The 17,081-nt window shown below is 44.5% G+C and overlaps 1 protein-coding gene across 3 annotated transcripts in view; it reads right to left on the bottom strand.

The window, feature by feature from the left end:
• The window catches only part of ptn (pleiotrophin), a 34,758-nt gene extending 22,067 nt beyond the window's left edge, over nucleotides 1–12,691 (bottom strand). For all 3 annotated transcript variants that reach the window (XM_069519735.1, XM_069519734.1, XM_069519733.1), the window contains exon 1: nucleotides 12,266–12,691. The gene's annotated coding sequence lies outside the window, so the exon portion shown is untranslated. The remainder of the gene's footprint in view (nucleotides 1–12,265) is intronic.
• Between the last annotated feature and the right edge of the window lie 4,390 nt (nucleotides 12,692–17,081).

The raw sequence follows: 17,081 nt of genomic DNA, 5'->3' as shown, positions 1-17,081 counted from the left end.
TGCTGCGGGGGAATCATCACCGGTCATTTCCTCCTCAGGCTCTCTAACCTGAACACATGTGCCGCAGAGGAGCAGGAGAGGCTGAAGGTGTAGATTAGTGCAACCGGATGTTTGATTCCCAACTCGTGTTTGTTTGATTAATATTCAGTCGCGCTGTGCTCCCAGGTGGACGACCCGCAGAGAGGCGGGAGGTTTAGGTGTTTCTGTGTTGCTTTGATTTGGGATTTGTTCCTTCGTGCACTTTTTATTTACTCACCAAATAAACCCAGTAGCCAAAAAGACAGTCTGACAGATTTAAGTTGTTCTCAGCGTTAGATTGCAACGTTCTCGTGAGAGGAAATAATGAATATTAAAGCTTTTTAACTAAAACGGCTTGAAGTGTAAAAACTATGAATGTAAAATCATCTGGATCAAACTTTTCTAGAACACCTGAAAACACGTTTAAACAATATGGTGAGAAAAGTTCACTTTATTTCTTTCTTGTTGCAACGTAACATAAAAGTTTTCCTGTTTCGTTATTTTTTTATTTTGAATAATGTATTGTTCTGTTATCTTTGTTTCCTATAATTGATTTTAATTTTAAAATGCAATTGCATTGTTTTCAGTTTCTGAACAACAAAAGAAAAGAATATGACCCCTGTGGGTTTGCGTCTCCATCTGTTTGTTGTTTGCAGGATTTTGCTGAAACTTATCCAAATGATTTACATGAAATTTTGCGGAGGGGCGGCTTGTGACCTAAGAAAAGAATAATTAATGGATCTTAATGAAAAAAATCAGGCAGGGAACTGATATTTATGATTATGCAGAAATAAAAGGAAATTTAAATGTGTTTTTATATGAGGACTGTTGGGCCTTGGCGGAAGGTAATGCTGGATATTAAAATCTGAGTGAAAGTGAATTTAAAATCCCCGTGTGAGGCTGAAACCCTTTTTTCACAACTTTAAATCATCATGTGAAACAACCGGTCACTCCGAAAGGCTGTTACCAATTTCTCCTCCTCCCCCTGGATCACTAAAACCGCTGCTTCATTTCTTTTACAGCAGTAGGTGGGTGTTTGAAATAAGACGTTAGAGCTAAATGATGATGAGAGTTTCCCAGTCTGGCTTCAAGGGAAGAAAATAGCAGCTAATTTGTGATGACTCAACCACGGAAAATAATCACAAGTCTAATTTTTATTTTCCTAATGTGTGGCAGAGGTTGGAAACAGGAGACGTTGAGCTGCTGCTGGTGGTTTCTTTTGATTTAACTGTCAGCAGAGGGCTCTCATGATCTATCCATAATGGCCCTGACCTCTCATCTGCATTTTGAGTGTATTCAATGACACCCACCACCATCAACGTCCTTTCACGGAGATATTGAACCCGTTGGCTTTTTTCTCTCTCTCTGCCGCTCAAACAATCGTGGAGATTTGCTTCAACGTTTACTTCACAACACCGTGTGTGTGTGTGTGTGTGCCTTTGTTTCCTGCTGCTTGATGTCCCATTGATTTCCTCCACATTGAGGCATGAAATGGGATCCGTGGTCCGTTCTCTTCTCATGTGACCTCCGAGCGAAGGCGTTGAATAGCCTTTATTTGTGCACCGCGGACGTCACAGCGAGCGGATGACCTCGTCAACTACACACCGGCCTCTACCGGGCGAAATAAGTTATCGCCCGAGGTAAACAAAAAAAGGGAAGCAGGGAAAAAGTAGAGATGTGTATTTGGGGGTGGAGGGAGTTGTGATTATTTTTGTAAGTGGAAGATGTCAGCTGCATGAGATTTAAAAAATATCATCCAGTGCCGGAATAAAAAGGCCACACTTCTCTGCTACAACCTGCGCTTCTTCTCATCTCCACAAAAACACTCTTTTGGCAGGCTTTGAATTACCTGCGCTCATCCCTGCCTAAATTGTTCAAATATGTTGGAGGTTGATCAAACAGAAAGGCTTTCCTTCGGAGCGCACGGCCGACTGAGCCTCCCCTGTGGGCTGTTGGGGATCAGACACGAGAAACAGGCAGAGAACAAAGACTTGTCGGGACTGTTAAAGACGCCCAGACCACGGCGGCACATCAGAATTCATCCAGTGAAACAGCCATGAAATACCCACCAACAGCAGAAGAGCCTCTCAGACACGTCTCTCAGAAAACTGTGGAGACACGAAGCCTTTACTTCACTCGCTCTTTATCTTTGAACACAAAACAAAACTCTGCAGGTTAAGCTTTTCGGCGTCACTCCCACATCTGCTCATTTATTTTTGACGTAAAAAGATTTGATGTACTTCTCACAAACTTCTTTTTTGACTGCTCATGGTGAGAGGACGGTTCCACGCTGAATTATCACCTGTCAGCCCACAGTCAGATTAAAAAAACATCATTTGCCATCTACCCATCTAACAGCAGAAAGACAACGTTAATGACTTTGAGTTGAACTTAGCAGAATGTCCAGCGGATAAACGGCTAAATGTTCCTGTCAGGAGTTGGAGGTTTTGATTTGTCGGGAGACCAGAAACTCAATTCAAACAATATTATCACTCCAGCAAAGATAATAACGCTGCTCCGGAGACCTGGAGCCAATCCCAGCTGACACTGGGCGAGAGGTGCCCAGTCCCAGGATCCCTTGTTTAATTTGTTTTTCATTCTTCTTTTTAATTTTACTTATTAAAACATAAGTCATTTGAAAATGCCAGAGATTCTACTACTTTACATGGAATTAGATTTTAAGTAAAAGTCGATTCTCCATTGTTTATTTTCATGGTTTCCAGGCAGCGGTAATGAGCGGCAGAGGAGTTCCAGAGCAACACAACATAATTAAGACGAAAGGGGTTGAAACTAATTATCATGACTGTACTTATTTGTGTTGTTAATATTTTGTGGTTATATTATAATAACCTGTTTGTCTTGCCTCTGTGTGCAAACTGTGAGGAAAACACAATTTTTTTCCACGACGGCTATTTTTAACTTGTTTACTCCCGTGTGCAGTGATAGTGTCGCTCAGCTCGTGCTCCGTCGGGCTCCTCGCGACCCTCGATGAATCAAACGCAGCTCACAACACACTACATCCCCGGACCCGCTGACAGTCTTATTTCCAGCCATCGAGGAAGCAGGGGGAAAGTTATTTACCTGGAGTGGTGGACAGAGGGAAGATTGGACATCCCTGATCTGTCAAGGACACGACTTTTGGCCGAAGCGAATCCGTCACTTTTATTGCATTGTCTTTGGGGCCGTTTGGCACGAGGAGATGGAATCGGACGGCTAGCAATGGTGCATCGCTTTCATCTCGTCAACCTGCTAGTTTGCAGGACGGAGATAAAGTCCAATCAAGAACCTGTGGATTCACTCCAATGCTTCTTCACACTCTCTGGAGCAAACTGCTGATCAGGGACTAACAAGCATTAGAGCAGCCAGAGCGGTGATGCACCGAGTCTGCGTCAGTGACTGTAAAAAAAAAACAAAACAACAAAGAAACAAAAGGCAACAGAAAACGTCATCGTGCAGCTTTGAGACATCTCACATGGCAGCTGGCTGAAAGTTAATTGAACACCTGTTTTCCCAAAGATCCTCAGAAATCTCGCCCCGACCCCGAACTTAATCAACATGGAAATAACTTTGTATGTGTGACGTCCTTGACTTGAAAAAGGGAAACATAGATAATAATTGTCATGTAATTGGCATCCAAGTCCCGTGTGTGTGAGAGTGTGTGAGTTTTAAGTGGAGAGCAGTCAGCGAGGAGGGCACGTGCAGCGGCAGCACCACAGAGATCCGTCGCCTGCGGACCTGTGACGTCAGCGGAGGAGGCTGATGGGAATTCAATACACAGCATTCACGCCACCTAATTCATTCCACAATAAAAATCGGCTGCAGCTTGTTTGTCTCCGGCTCGATTGACTGGTCCCACGTCACCAGAGATTCTTCTTTGTGCAGAGGAGCTGACGGCCCACTGACAAGAGGCGTGGATTCAAGAGTCTGCAGCAAAATTCATGCTGCTCTTTTACACACACACACACACTAAATCCTAACCTTATGGAACCAATATATCTTAACTTAACCAAACCTAAACCTAATCAAACCTAAATTCTAACATTGAACCTAATTTTAACATAATCTAACCCAAACCAACCTTTGATTTAAAACCAAGTGAAGCTTACCTAAACCTGTAGCTTGATTTATGTTATGGTGACTTGCTTTTTGTCTCCATAAGGACGACAAGTCCACAAAATGAGACTGTGTAAACAGATTCCACACAACCTGAGTAATACACACACAGATCCGTCCCATCACCATCATCTTGCCTCTGCAATAACCCATTTCCATCCATCAGGAAAACAGCCCACCAGATTCCCAGTGTGTCTGCTGCTGTCATTGTCTACATCCATCTGCACAAAACACTATTCGCTGCAGCTTTATTTACCAAACCATAAATGTGGCGATCCTATATATGTGACGCAATTTACAAATAAATAAGGGGGCAGCCCATTTGTGCTGGGCGGACAGATCCAATCTTTCCTGTTCAAAATGGAAACACAACTCAGAGCTGCTGCGTGGATGCCAGCGGCCCTGAACATGACTCTGGCTGTGCTCAGCCGTGGGGCGGGTTCAGGGTTAAGAGGTGGAAGTGGGTGGGAGGGGAGGAGTGACAGTGGTGGGGGTGAGGCTGCTCTTGCCCGCGGTCACAGCCCGGGGCACGAAACGTGACCTTGCACCTTGCCACTGAGCATTAGAGGAGTCAGAGGAGACGCTGCAGAGAGTGTCGGGGGCCACCGCCTCCTCTGACAGCCGCTCTTACTTCAACGTGCATCACACAAGTCGCCGCAGTCAAAGTGGGTTCACCCTGAGTGAAAAGAGCAAGTGACCCACAGGCAGGTGGTTTGATAACTGACGTTCAGAGCGAATGTTTCACATTCCGCAGAGAAGAGGAGCAGTTAGTTGCTGCACTGGAACTGACTGATGACGACTAAAGCAGGATGTCACATAGACGACTGATGAATCACAAATCCTTTATAAATAAGTGGAGAATTGTGCACAAGGTTAAAGCAACACTATGCAACGTTTACTGAGCAACAGCGCCCTCTACAGCCGCACGTTGATTCATTCTGTTGGGCTTTGTGGATATTACCCATGATCCCTGGCTTCCTGAACCAGAAGACCTGCCGCTGTGACAAACCCACCAAACTCTGTTTCTTCATATTTTAAAAGTTTCCTGCTGAATATTGGAGATAAACTCTGGTTTTTAAATGACTTCCAAGTCTTTTCTAACTCGTCTATAGTTCAGCGTTAGGGCACGGTCACACAGACGAGACAGTGACGAACCCTCGCCTCCAGTTCAGGGGGGCGGGGAGGGGGAATTAAACATCTGATTCCTGCGGCACTGCAAATCTGCAGCGTGGTCTCGCTTGGGGTTCAAATTTGGTGAACTTAAACCAAAAGCACTCGGTCGTCGTTGCCGTCACATCCTGCCCGCATCCAGCAAGCAATGATCCGTAATTCACCTCGGCAGACGATTATCATTTGCTTCGGTTCACACAATCGTGGCCGTGCCGGGCCTGATTCTGATGACTGAAGCTGCGACGTCCATTTAAACCTCTTTAAAATGTTGATTTTGAATAATTACATCACTTTTACTCTACTTTTTTTTCCATTTGATCTTACAAAGCAGTTTCTAACACTTTAGAGTGGAAGTTTGTGCCAGTTCCCCCTGATGTAAAGATAATCAGGTTAATAAATGTCACGTTATTAAAGTACATTAAGGCAGTGAACTGCTTACAGCACCAGGATGCAGAAAAAGAAACCAACCACTGAGGACTGAGGGTTTAGTGCCCAGCCGTGGTGCCATTAGCTGGTGAGGAGGGATCATGTCCGAGTCACGACCACAAAAAATGCAACGTAGAGAGAAACCGTTCATTTGAATTAAGGCACATCTGTATCCCCCAACGATAATGTTTAAAGGTCTATCGGGTGCATAACTGAACTTTTCAATATACAACTGGTGGAGTTTCAGAAACAGACTCACAGGTAAAGGGTCGTTGTTCGGGTGCCGCCCCGGGGACGAGCTTTAGTGCTGTGTAATGCTGTTGACCCATTTCAGTGAGAGCATAGAGGTCTTAATACATTTCCATCTACATGTTTAATGCCCATTCCTGCTTTGTGCATAACTTGAGTGAAAATGGCTGAAAATGCGTAAAAAAAAAAAAAGAAAAATCTGTAAAAGATTTACGCTCGGCCGAGTACAATGGAACACGGAGGCAATAAAAGAGAATATGCAATAAAAGCTGGTGGGAACTGATATTTCAAACACTTTGTGGTACCTGCCCCCTTCCTTTGCATTCATGTCACGGTGACCCCCAAAGTGCATTGTTCCACTTCACCACAAAGCCTTAATAACATGAGTGAAAGAGAGCAGGGGTGTTGGAGGGGTTGAATAAGACAAAAACATCCCTGGTTCAAGTCTAGAGCAGCCTATTGTTGAATATCACCTCCTTTTTTTTATCACTGAACGTTTTATTAAAAGGCTCAGAGAATGAATGCTTGAGTCCCCATGCCTCCCACAACATTTCACAGAACTCGATTCAGTGGTTTTTGCGTCATCCTGCCGACTACGACCGGTGAGAGGTGCCTCTGATCCCAGTCCAGATGAATCTGATCCACGGTTCTGTTTATTTACAGCATGGAGAGGTTGTTCTGTCATTCTGACTTGAGACATCAAACAACAGAAGAAGAGAAAGATCTCAAGGTGGTAAAACCAGAATATTACAGTGAATGAAATTAACAAAGTGAAACCAAAACTAACCAGATCAAAAGTAAACAATGAAACAAAGATATGAAGCTTGGTTCGAGGTGTGGAAACGTCCTTATGTATAAGCTACTTATTCTAATACTAATTGTATTATATCAGGTTAATGTTCATTTTCAAACTAAGATTTTATTGGAAACTTGGTGAAGCTCCTCTCGGGTCAGTTGATGGGGTTAGTGCCTCCTCCTGGGAGCTCTGGGGTCTCCCTGTGATCAACTGTTGAGAGGTGGAGGGGGAGTGGAGGCGTCTCTACGGACGCCACTTGAACCAGACAATACATGAGGAGGTCGGGGGCACGCATCCCAGACCCTCAGGGGATGAAACAATATGAATTCACATTGTGTTTTCGTGTTCTGTCTCGCGGGACGCCACCTTGGATCCGTACCAAGCAGCAGGTGAGATGTTGCTTTAGTAACCCAGCTAACAAGTCTAAAACACCGGCGGAGGTGGAGGGCAAGGCTGCGGCCCCGGCCTGGTGTTTATGGTCTGACGGAATGTGAACTCCGGGTGAAAAAGAGGGGGCGAGTTATAATGAGGCACCCCCCCCCCCCTCTGCTGGTTGTTTATTTGGACAGACCGGCTGTCTCACAGCACACGCTGTGGATGGAATACTAATGGACACGACTAATGATTCTCTCTCTCTCTCCGCTCTCCCTTTTTCCTGATGCCTTCCCACTCGACTCCCCCTTTTGCGGATGAAACTTTCATCTCTCAAGTCAGGGGTTCAAAATGCTAAATTAATTTACCGCTGACACGAGGGCATGACGACACGGACACACAATTTCAGAGAATTTGGGGCAAGAAACAAGCTCCTGACAAAGATTTCATCCTCGGGGGCTTTGTCGAACACACCCTCACTGATCCTGGTTTCTAAATCATTCACAGGCGGGTGGACATAAACGCCATCCTCGGTGTTAGCGATGACAGAGTGGGCCTAATCTAATCCTCCCCCCACCCGTTATAGATGTTTAATTTTCCAAATCATACTTTCTCCAGAATCTGGTGCCTCCAGGGAGGAAGAGGAGCTGCAAAACTCTCCACCGGACCCGATTAAAACCTGCTGAGATTTAACCAAGGATTAGAAACCCCCCTCTGGCATAAGGAGGCTGTATAAACTGTTAACATTATTCTGTTATGAAGTATTGAAGGTCTGGGCCTTTAAGCAGCCTGGTAATCACCATTCGGCCGAATAAAACGAGCAGCAAGAGGGAGAGGGCAGAGATCTTCTATCCCAAACATATAATTTCACTGAATGAGCTGAAGAGAGAGAAACTCAGTCTTTTCTTTTTTCTTCACGCCATCGCTGCACTTAAAACATGACTGGAAACCACGATAAACTGCACAGACCTTTCTAATCAGTTGAGTTACATTACCATTAGCAATCCAATTAGCGACGGGATTACAATTGCAACACTAAGTGGCAGATGCGGTTCCACAGTGTTGCTCGCCATCAATTTTACCTTCCATTCGGCATCAACAAATCCCAGCATCCCTGAGAGGAAAAGCAACCTGCCGCCGTGTTTTTTGTTCCTTTAATACTGATTACGTCTTACAAAAATCTAATTCTCTGTTTTGAAATTATTATGATATTGTTAATAACACCACTGGCCGTGGATATGGAGACCACTCCCGGATACAAAGCAGGCAGCTCTGAACAAAATGAGGTGGCATTGATTGAACCAATAGATTACAGCATTTAGGAGGAGCGTTGGCAGCCTATCGGCTGATACGGTATTTAATGGTCCCCTCAGGGTTTACCTTTAACAAGAGCCTGCATTGGGGAGAAAGTTTCCCAAAGTCGATAACACACTTTTATTGCTGCTGCGCCAGTAATCATCTGGAGAGAGATTCAAAGAAGGAGCAGTTGTTCATTATTAGAAAAGACACTGTGACAGCATTCATATCGGGCGACTGCTAATATCCAGACAGACTTTGCACAACTTCTCCTCTTTGTCTGCGTTTCTTTCTCGGACGACGTGTGTGTGAGATATGAAATCCTCCCTCAGTTCATGAGAGAAATACAAACACGACCCTGGACACACACACACTGGAGTTAAGGGAGCGCCCGGAGGACCTGAGTATTCCCTGTTTGACATTTGCTCAAGATACACAACTGCAGCTGCTTCTCTGTGCAAAGCTTCACACTGGAATTCATTACATAGTGAACTAAACTGTGATTAGTGAGTGATTTCGGACACAGCCCATGTTTCCAGATGAAAAGAAAAGTCAAGCAAATAAGCAAACTGGTTTTCAGTTGCAGTTTTCTAGCTTGTCCCTGGACCAACACCGAAATTCAATCAAACTCATCCAATTAATTTCCGGGAAACGGTCTCACATTACTGGATGTTTACTTTCTCAGTAGAGCTTCAGTTCCAGCCTCATGACTTTTGGCCTTTTTTCACCTATACACCGACAGGCCCTGGTACAGCTTGTGCATGTGCGTGTACAAGTGTGGGGGCGGCTGTGCCACTGAGTGGGACACTAATGAGCTGACTGATTAGAGTGGAACGCCTCAGGTTATCATTAGCTCTCTGAGGATCAAACATCGGATCAAGTCAACAGCAAAGCGGCAGAGATGCAGGCCACAGTTAGATATTTTTTTTTCCACTGGAAGAGTAGAAAAATCGTTTGGAAGTCGAGGGAAAAGAAAGAAATTTGCACCTTTTTAAGTTAACGGTGCAGAGTGAGATGTGCCAGGACGAGGCCACACGCCTCAACACCTGTGCACGGACACAGACCCAGACTTTGTGTATTTGAAATCACTCAAAGGACATTAGCGGTGGGCTTCCTCGCACAATGGGGACCAACGCAGCACAAGAGGAACATTCTCTGATCAGCAGCTCAGTGGTTTTGCAGACAGCTTTGATTGTGCCTGTAATGAGACAGCGGCTGTGCTTGACGTCTCTATGAGAACATACGCATTTCCACACGTCGCCATTAACCCAGAGAGCCTCTGGAGCTGGTGCTGCCGCATGTCGCCGCAGGCTGATGAGAAATTGGGTGAGATTTCAGTGGAAGGCTCAGGAGATGTGGTTGTGTTCACATCTGCATTTCCAGAGGTTCGTGAAAGGATTACTCTAGTTTATCACAACGATATATTTGTTTTATTTTTATTAGCTACTGACCAAGTTCGCTGCATCTTCTGTAAAAAGGTGCGACAGGAAAATATGGAGCAGTTACATCATTAAAAAAGATTAAATTGGTCAGTCTCAGTTGTCTATCATTACGTTTGATGTCATCTTTAAAGCATCGATTAACAAATTTAAACAAAACGTTACTTTAAAAAAAACACCCACTTGAACACAGCGGTGGGATAAGAACCAAGAATCACAGAAACTCTTAGAGAAAATTTAATGTAGACATTTTTAGTTTGGCCCTTGTCCCATCCACTAACATGGAGGAGCACTAACTGCAGCCACTAGGGGGCGATCCAGATGCTTTGGCTTCACTTTTGGGGGCCGCCATATCGTCCAAGTGTGAGAAAATACACTTGGAGATGATACAGCTCTTTGTTGTCATGGCAATGACAAGTACAATGTACTTCAGAGGGTATAAAAGAAACTATTCAGTTGCATTGTGGGAGGTGTAGCATCCACGTGTTTATGGAGCTTGACCCACATTAGGAAGTAATAGTGAGGATCCCTCGTCTGCGCTGCTTTACAACCTGAGTGATTGAGTAACGGCTCATGTTTCTAGCTCAGTTAACGCACCATTAAAAAAAAAGAAAACCATAAAGTTTAAATGTATTACACCTGATCGTCCTCTAACAGTCAGGTCTTCAGGTTTCCCAGCGCTAATCTGCTGCAGACTCTGCTCGCTGATGTCTGGAAGTGGACGTAATGAAGGATGTTGCCCTGACAGGCCTCTCTCCTGGCATCCCTCCCCTCCTCTTTTCTTCAACTCCCCTCTTTTATCCTGTCCTTTTCTGTGGAGGCCCTCCGGACCCCATCAGGGCTCATTCTGTTCATCCCACATGTGAGGGGTCAGTGCGTACCCCACAAGAATAAAACCAGCCACTCAATGTGAGGATCTTTGTGTATGTCCTCACCCCCCTACCCTCCTTCTCCCCTTTCTCTCTCACTTACTTGTGCCCTATAGATGAGAATTGGCTCCATTCACCGCAGCTTCCCTCCCCCCCGGAGCGGACTTCTCAGGGCCCTAACAGCGCAATTCTATGCCTTATTGCTCCGGCTCCTCCGTGGAGAACAGTCTCGTCAAAGCGTTTGTGAAGACAGAAGGAAATGAACTGGCTTTGTGCTCAGTCTTGACATATAGGCGAGATCACGTGGTGGAGTCTGCGGGGCAAGTGTTTAACAAGGGAAAAGGGCACAATGTGTAAAATGTCTCGTAAAGGCCTCCAAGTGGCCATCATGGAAGCAAAATGCCAGGGTCTACAGTATTTAGAAATGAAGAGCTGTTATGAGTTTGGCCTCCGCTGGCCGTCCTCCAGCGTAATCCACATTGTGCTCCGACTTCCTACGGACCAAAGCCTCTCAAGCTCATCTCCACCTCATGTTTAATCTCCCCCAGCTCTTTCATTAGGACCACACCATGTGTTGATTCTAAAGAAATGAAGCGGACACCTCATTTCGGGCAAGAATGAGCCGGGGGAGAGCTTTTGTCCGCGGCAGGAATGCCCATAACACAGAGAGGAACACTTGTTTGGTGTGACTCGGGTTGCTATACCGGGGCTGGAGAAAGCCATGGCAACGGAAGCAAGAAGCTCTGCCGGACCACATAGCGCTGACACAATACTGGCTGCTCCGGGGTTTGTCATTCCAGTCAGGCCTGACCCAAATTACGACATCCTGGGAAAAAGTGGCCCACTTCAACCAGCGACACATGCGCAGACGTACTTGATTGGGTTTTCATATATTTGGCTGATAGCGATATTAAACAAAGCATTATGGATGTTTGAAGTCTAATCAACCGAGGAGCGGAAAATAGACCCTGTTAATGATTTAACACCACAGTCACACCGCGGCTCATGGCTGCTGGATTATTGGGACTTTTCAATTGTTTACCCAACATGTCTACAAGCCACTTTTCCATCTGCGCCCATAATTCTCAGCATCTCAAGCTTAATAGTCTTTTATGTTTTTGTGTGTTTATCGTCTCCTATCGACAGCCCGGAGGGAAAATCTGCTTGGAATGGGAAGAGTAACAAAAGAGGCGTTTTCACTTTCACCGGTTCACATTTCACCAACAGGCAAAACAGGAGCGTGGAAATCGACAAATGCAAAACAATGTGTTGATCACGAGAAGAACTTTGTTTTCTTTGCAACTTTGCCCAAAGTTTTATCACACACACACACACACACACACACACACACACACCAAAAAAACGGCCTTCACACCATCAGCTCTCCTGCAAACACACTTCAGCTTCCAAACTTTTCTTCTTGCCCCAGCTGCTCAAGTAACCACCTCATAATCCCATCATGCCAACCCCACGGAGGACATGCACCGGTAAGCGTGCAAAAACAAAAATCCACTTACTTGAGTTTGGAGGTCTGGTAGTTGTATAATCTTGAAGAAGTAGTTTCTCTAGACTCTTTTCATCTGCACCTCTGCCCCGCTGCCCTGCCTCTTCAATGCTATTTCTCTTTGTGGGCTGAGCATACGATAGCTGTGTAGTTTTTTGTGTGTGTGTGTGTGTGTGGGGTGAGGGGAGGTGGGGTTGGGTGTTGAATGCCGGGTTTCCTGACTCGTGATCAGCAGCTCATTACCCCCAAGGTCACTCCAGGGACGCCCCGCCTGGCACTCAGTGAGACACCCAGAGAGGAGAAGTGCGAGACAGAGGATGGAGGGAAAGAGGCGGAGGTGCAGTTGGGGGAAAACGCCTGAAAGTGGTTTGGAGATCCGCCAGGAGGAACGAGGGAGGGAAAGTGCGGAGAAAGAAGAGACATGACAAACAAAAAAAACAAAAAATGGATGCATGACAGAGAGGTGCTCTCCACACAGAGCCGGGAACAGCGGCCAAGTCAAACCACACAGAGTTATATAAATTATCGTGTTGATCCATGGAAAAGTGAGCGCAACCACAGCAGTCGATAGAATATTGACGCAAACCAGCTGGACTCAGGGTTTGTTTTTCAGCCGTCTACATGGGCCAGAGCTGAAAAACACACACTGACTGTGTCATGTGAATGACATCAGATTCTATGAGACACTTTGTTTGCTAAAGTTTTTTAAAGATGGTTTGTTTGGGGGTCGGAGGTCCAACACATGATGTGAGGAGTTCATGTCAGTGCTTTGTTTAAAGGCACTGTTTGCAGACCTGCACTAACTAATGAAAGTCACGGAAAGAAATCAGCTGTAATTACTTTTGCTTGTTTGTATTTGTTGTGTTATTTGATTTCTCTTTGATTTTCTGTTCGACTAATGGATTAACCTGCTCATCATCTAAGCTCTGAACAAAAACTCAACCTGCTTGATTAGAAGTCTGAGTCAACAAGATGTATAAAACTGTCATAGTTAAAAATATGGGCCGCTTTCAACACTCAAACCTGAATATAGATTATTAATCTTTAAAGTTTGTACTGATCTATACAAACTGTTTCTCTTGTTCCCTCTCGTGATTTGGATCAGATCAATTCTAACTCTTCATTTGTTCCCTGATAATAATAATAATAATGATAATACTAATAAAATAAACTTTATTTGAGCAGCACTTTTCAAAACAACATCACAAAGTGCTTTCATTTCAAGACTAAGGCAAATGAATTCAGGAAATTAAAATGGTACAGAAAATAAGGAATAAAGCCCCCAACAGTAAAAACAATAACGATAGATGAGAAACAAAGAGGAGGAAACAATAAAAAACACAATAATTAATAATAACAGATTGTGCTAGAATTAAAAAAAGGCTCTTTTGAAAAGATGTGTTTGAAGAAGTGATGTAAAGGATGTCACTGTGGGTGTTGTGTTCTCTGGGTGTTTGGAACAGGGTGTTTTGGTGGAGACGACCCTATGAGAGCAGCTCGGGCCTCAGCTCGACAAACCTGGATTGACAGATCACAGCGCATACGATCAATAAAGTGCACCATTAGTTCTGTCCACTCGTGATGTCAGCTTGTCTCTGTAAACTCTCTGTAGTGTACACACAGAGAAATTGTCTCGTATGGCCGCCTCTCCGCTCGGGTTATTGATTCACTGCCGAGTACAGATTCATTCTTTAGAGAAAAAAAAATGCCCTGAAAAAAAGCAGCTCAAAGGCTCCTAATTATCAGATAAATCTTTCAGTGCTCGGGTCTGTTGTTAAGATGCTATTCACTCGTTCACGATGTGATTGTAATGCTCTATTTCAGTGCTTTAATGGTCATTTATAAGTGGCAGCATAATCAGAGACCATTGTGTCGCAGGCTCAATGATTCCATTTCAAAAGCGGTCGGATGAAAACCTCGTATCAGTCAATCCTCTCACTGGAGCTTAAGTCGAAATCTAAAGTCGAGTCTGAAGTCTTTGGAAGCAAACTGGAATTTTTTCATGTCTTTAAAAGTTTGGCCCAATGTTTACCACGTCAGTACTTAAGTTTTCTGATGCAGCAGCACAACAGCACTCGACAAGTCCCAAATCTAAGAAAATCGGCTTTTCACTGCAGCACCTCCTGAGTTGATGCGAAGAGGATAACAGAGGTAGAGCTGATTTATAGGTTGGCTGATAGAAATCGGCTGATATGAACCTTTCTGCAGGTATCTGTGTTCAGGAGGGTAGAAGCACAACGTTAGAGTTAAATTAAAGAAAAAGTTCCCTTCCAGCTCCCTGAACCAAAACCAGAAACACTGAGATATAATATATATCGACATAATATTGGTTTATAACAGAGTTGAGCAGATTTTTGATCCTTCCTTCTTGTGTACACACACTTTTGTTAGGTTCTCTCATGCGAACACGTACTCCACTTGGTTGTGGCTAAGAAATGACGCAAACACGATAGAAATCTGTTTGGAGGAGTAAAGAATGAGTCCTGAAAGTTGAACGCCTTTTACCTGGCAACTGAAAACGTGTGTTTAAAATCAATAACATGGAAAATGATGTTGAGCAAAGAGGCCACGAGCGAAATAATGGATTAGATATAAAAGCGCCTTTGGGGCTGTTTGGTGAATCTGCCTCAGAACGCAGGCCCTCGTCTAAAGTCTAAATTAAGACCGAAACTAGAAATGAAGGCATTGATTTTTGGAGAAGACCAAGATTCAACATGTTGATGGCTCCAAAAAAAGAACTGAGGTTTTCAGAACTTAGACGGTAGAGGTCGTCCGGATCTGGAGTTTTTTAATTCACGCTGGTCAAACCTTTGAAATGCAGAGATACGTCAGTGACAGAGATCCACAGGTTCGGCATCATGTTGCACTGTTGGGGATTTTCAGCATCAGCCCGAGTAATTAGTCTGACTCACCCCCCCCCCCACATCACCCCCCTGCTGATAACGATATACCATTTCTCTGCTGCCGCCTCATATTCAACTCATTAATAATACATCTCATCCATTTGTACTCCCCCTCCCCTCCCCCTAAGTGTGTGATAGATATGCTTTAGTGCCATCCACCAGGAGCTTCTCCAATGATATCATTCCCCTCGTTTGATTAAATGGGATATGACAAACGATGAAAAAGAAAACGGTGGAAATGGGATCTGCTCCGAGGGTTGATTTTCGTTTCTGCACAAAGCGAGCGCCACCAAAGAGTTTACGCTGATGTAAAAGCCGTTGGAGTGGGATATGATCTTTATTCTATACGTCCAGCAGCTCCCTCCTTATTTCCACTGGCTCCTGAACAGAGTCTGGGATGGAGTCACCGTTTAAGCCCCGCTTACCCCGTTCGTCGGGTGTACGTCCGGTGGCAGAACCAATCAGAACGCGACGCCGACCGGGGGCCATGCACGGCAAGCATCTGATGAAACCAAATGAAATCAGCCACCGCATTTATTTCCATCTCCTTTTTCCTCTCCTGTAACCACAGCCGCTTCAGCTCTGATCCTCCATCCCACCGCTCTACCAACAGATGAGAGCCAGGCGAGGGCTGAGAAGTCATTTTTCCCCCACACCTTGTTTTTTTTTAAAAAGGATTCAATTTGTGCAGCATGTCGGGAAGGAAATGGAGATGGAATTTATGGGTGTAGGAAAATTAGACAAAATTGCCTCAGTGTCTCAGAACATCCCTTCAAATCAAGTCAGCAACTGTTTAGATATAAGATAATCACAAACACACACACACACACACACATATATATATGTTACTCCAGGAACCCGCTGTAATAACATAATCCAGAGTCGGGGGCAGATACGCTCGCTGTTGCAGTCCATACATTTCCGTGGTCGTGTAGAGATACCGCATGAGGACAAAAATGCAGGAACAAAATGTCTCGACATTGTGATTCACAGGATGTACCCTGCAAGGCTGCGAGTCATATCAGACACAGGACAACACACACACACACACAGAGAGAACATCTGTGGGGCCGTGACCGCCATTACATCTGGATGGCATGATACTGGATCCAGCTGTTTCTATACACCAAATTAAATAAGCCGGGTTTATTTATATCGACCTTTATCACAAGTGTGTCTCTGAGAGGTTTACGGTGCAGGGCGGCTTCTCTCCAAAGCAAATACTCCACTGATAAAGACCTTATCAGGGAAAGTGGAGAGTCGAGAAAAGCTCCAAGGAAAAGCGACAAAGAGAGGAGGCCTCCTCCGGGATGGTTGTGATATAGCGGTGGTGTCAGCAATAAAAACACAGAAATATATATAATAACAGTGTGGAGAAAATGGAATATAGCACAAGGGGAGAAGAAGGTTATGTAGTATTTAATTACACAAGCAGTAAGTTTTGCAGAAGTTATAAATCAGGAGCAGAATTACAATCAGCCAATGAGGACGGACACTTAACATGTAAATTATTAAAAAATATAAAAGAAGAGGTGAGACCATAGACTGTGAGTAGAAATGGACTCTGCTTTTATGTAGAAATGAAGCCAAACTATCTCATCCAGCGAACACAGAGGAACATTTTTATCCATTTGTGGTTGTTTTTCTGCAAATTTGAGGAAAATAAATCTAAACCACCACCATCAGTTTTGATCTCCACCAACTGTTGATGCCGTTAGACGCTCCACTGCGTTGACCAGATATTTGCTAATGTCGCCAGTTTGACGTTCAGTTGAGCTTCTTGTGGCTTCATCAGAAAAGTTTATTTTCTTCCTGTGGCTCAGGACCAAGATGATGAGAGCAGCAGAAGTAACAGTAATTGTCTCGAGGCCGCCTTTAGCATAATCATCCGATCCATTGGTAATGTAAAAACACTGTTAAGCAGCT

The sequence above is a fragment of the Paralichthys olivaceus genome, chromosome 23 (genome assembly GCF_024713975.1).
Source record: "Paralichthys olivaceus isolate ysfri-2021 chromosome 23, ASM2471397v2, whole genome shotgun sequence".
NCBI classification, from domain to species: domain Eukaryota; kingdom Metazoa; phylum Chordata; class Actinopteri; order Pleuronectiformes; family Paralichthyidae; genus Paralichthys; species Paralichthys olivaceus.
This window is presented reverse-complemented; position numbering and strand designations above follow the sequence as displayed.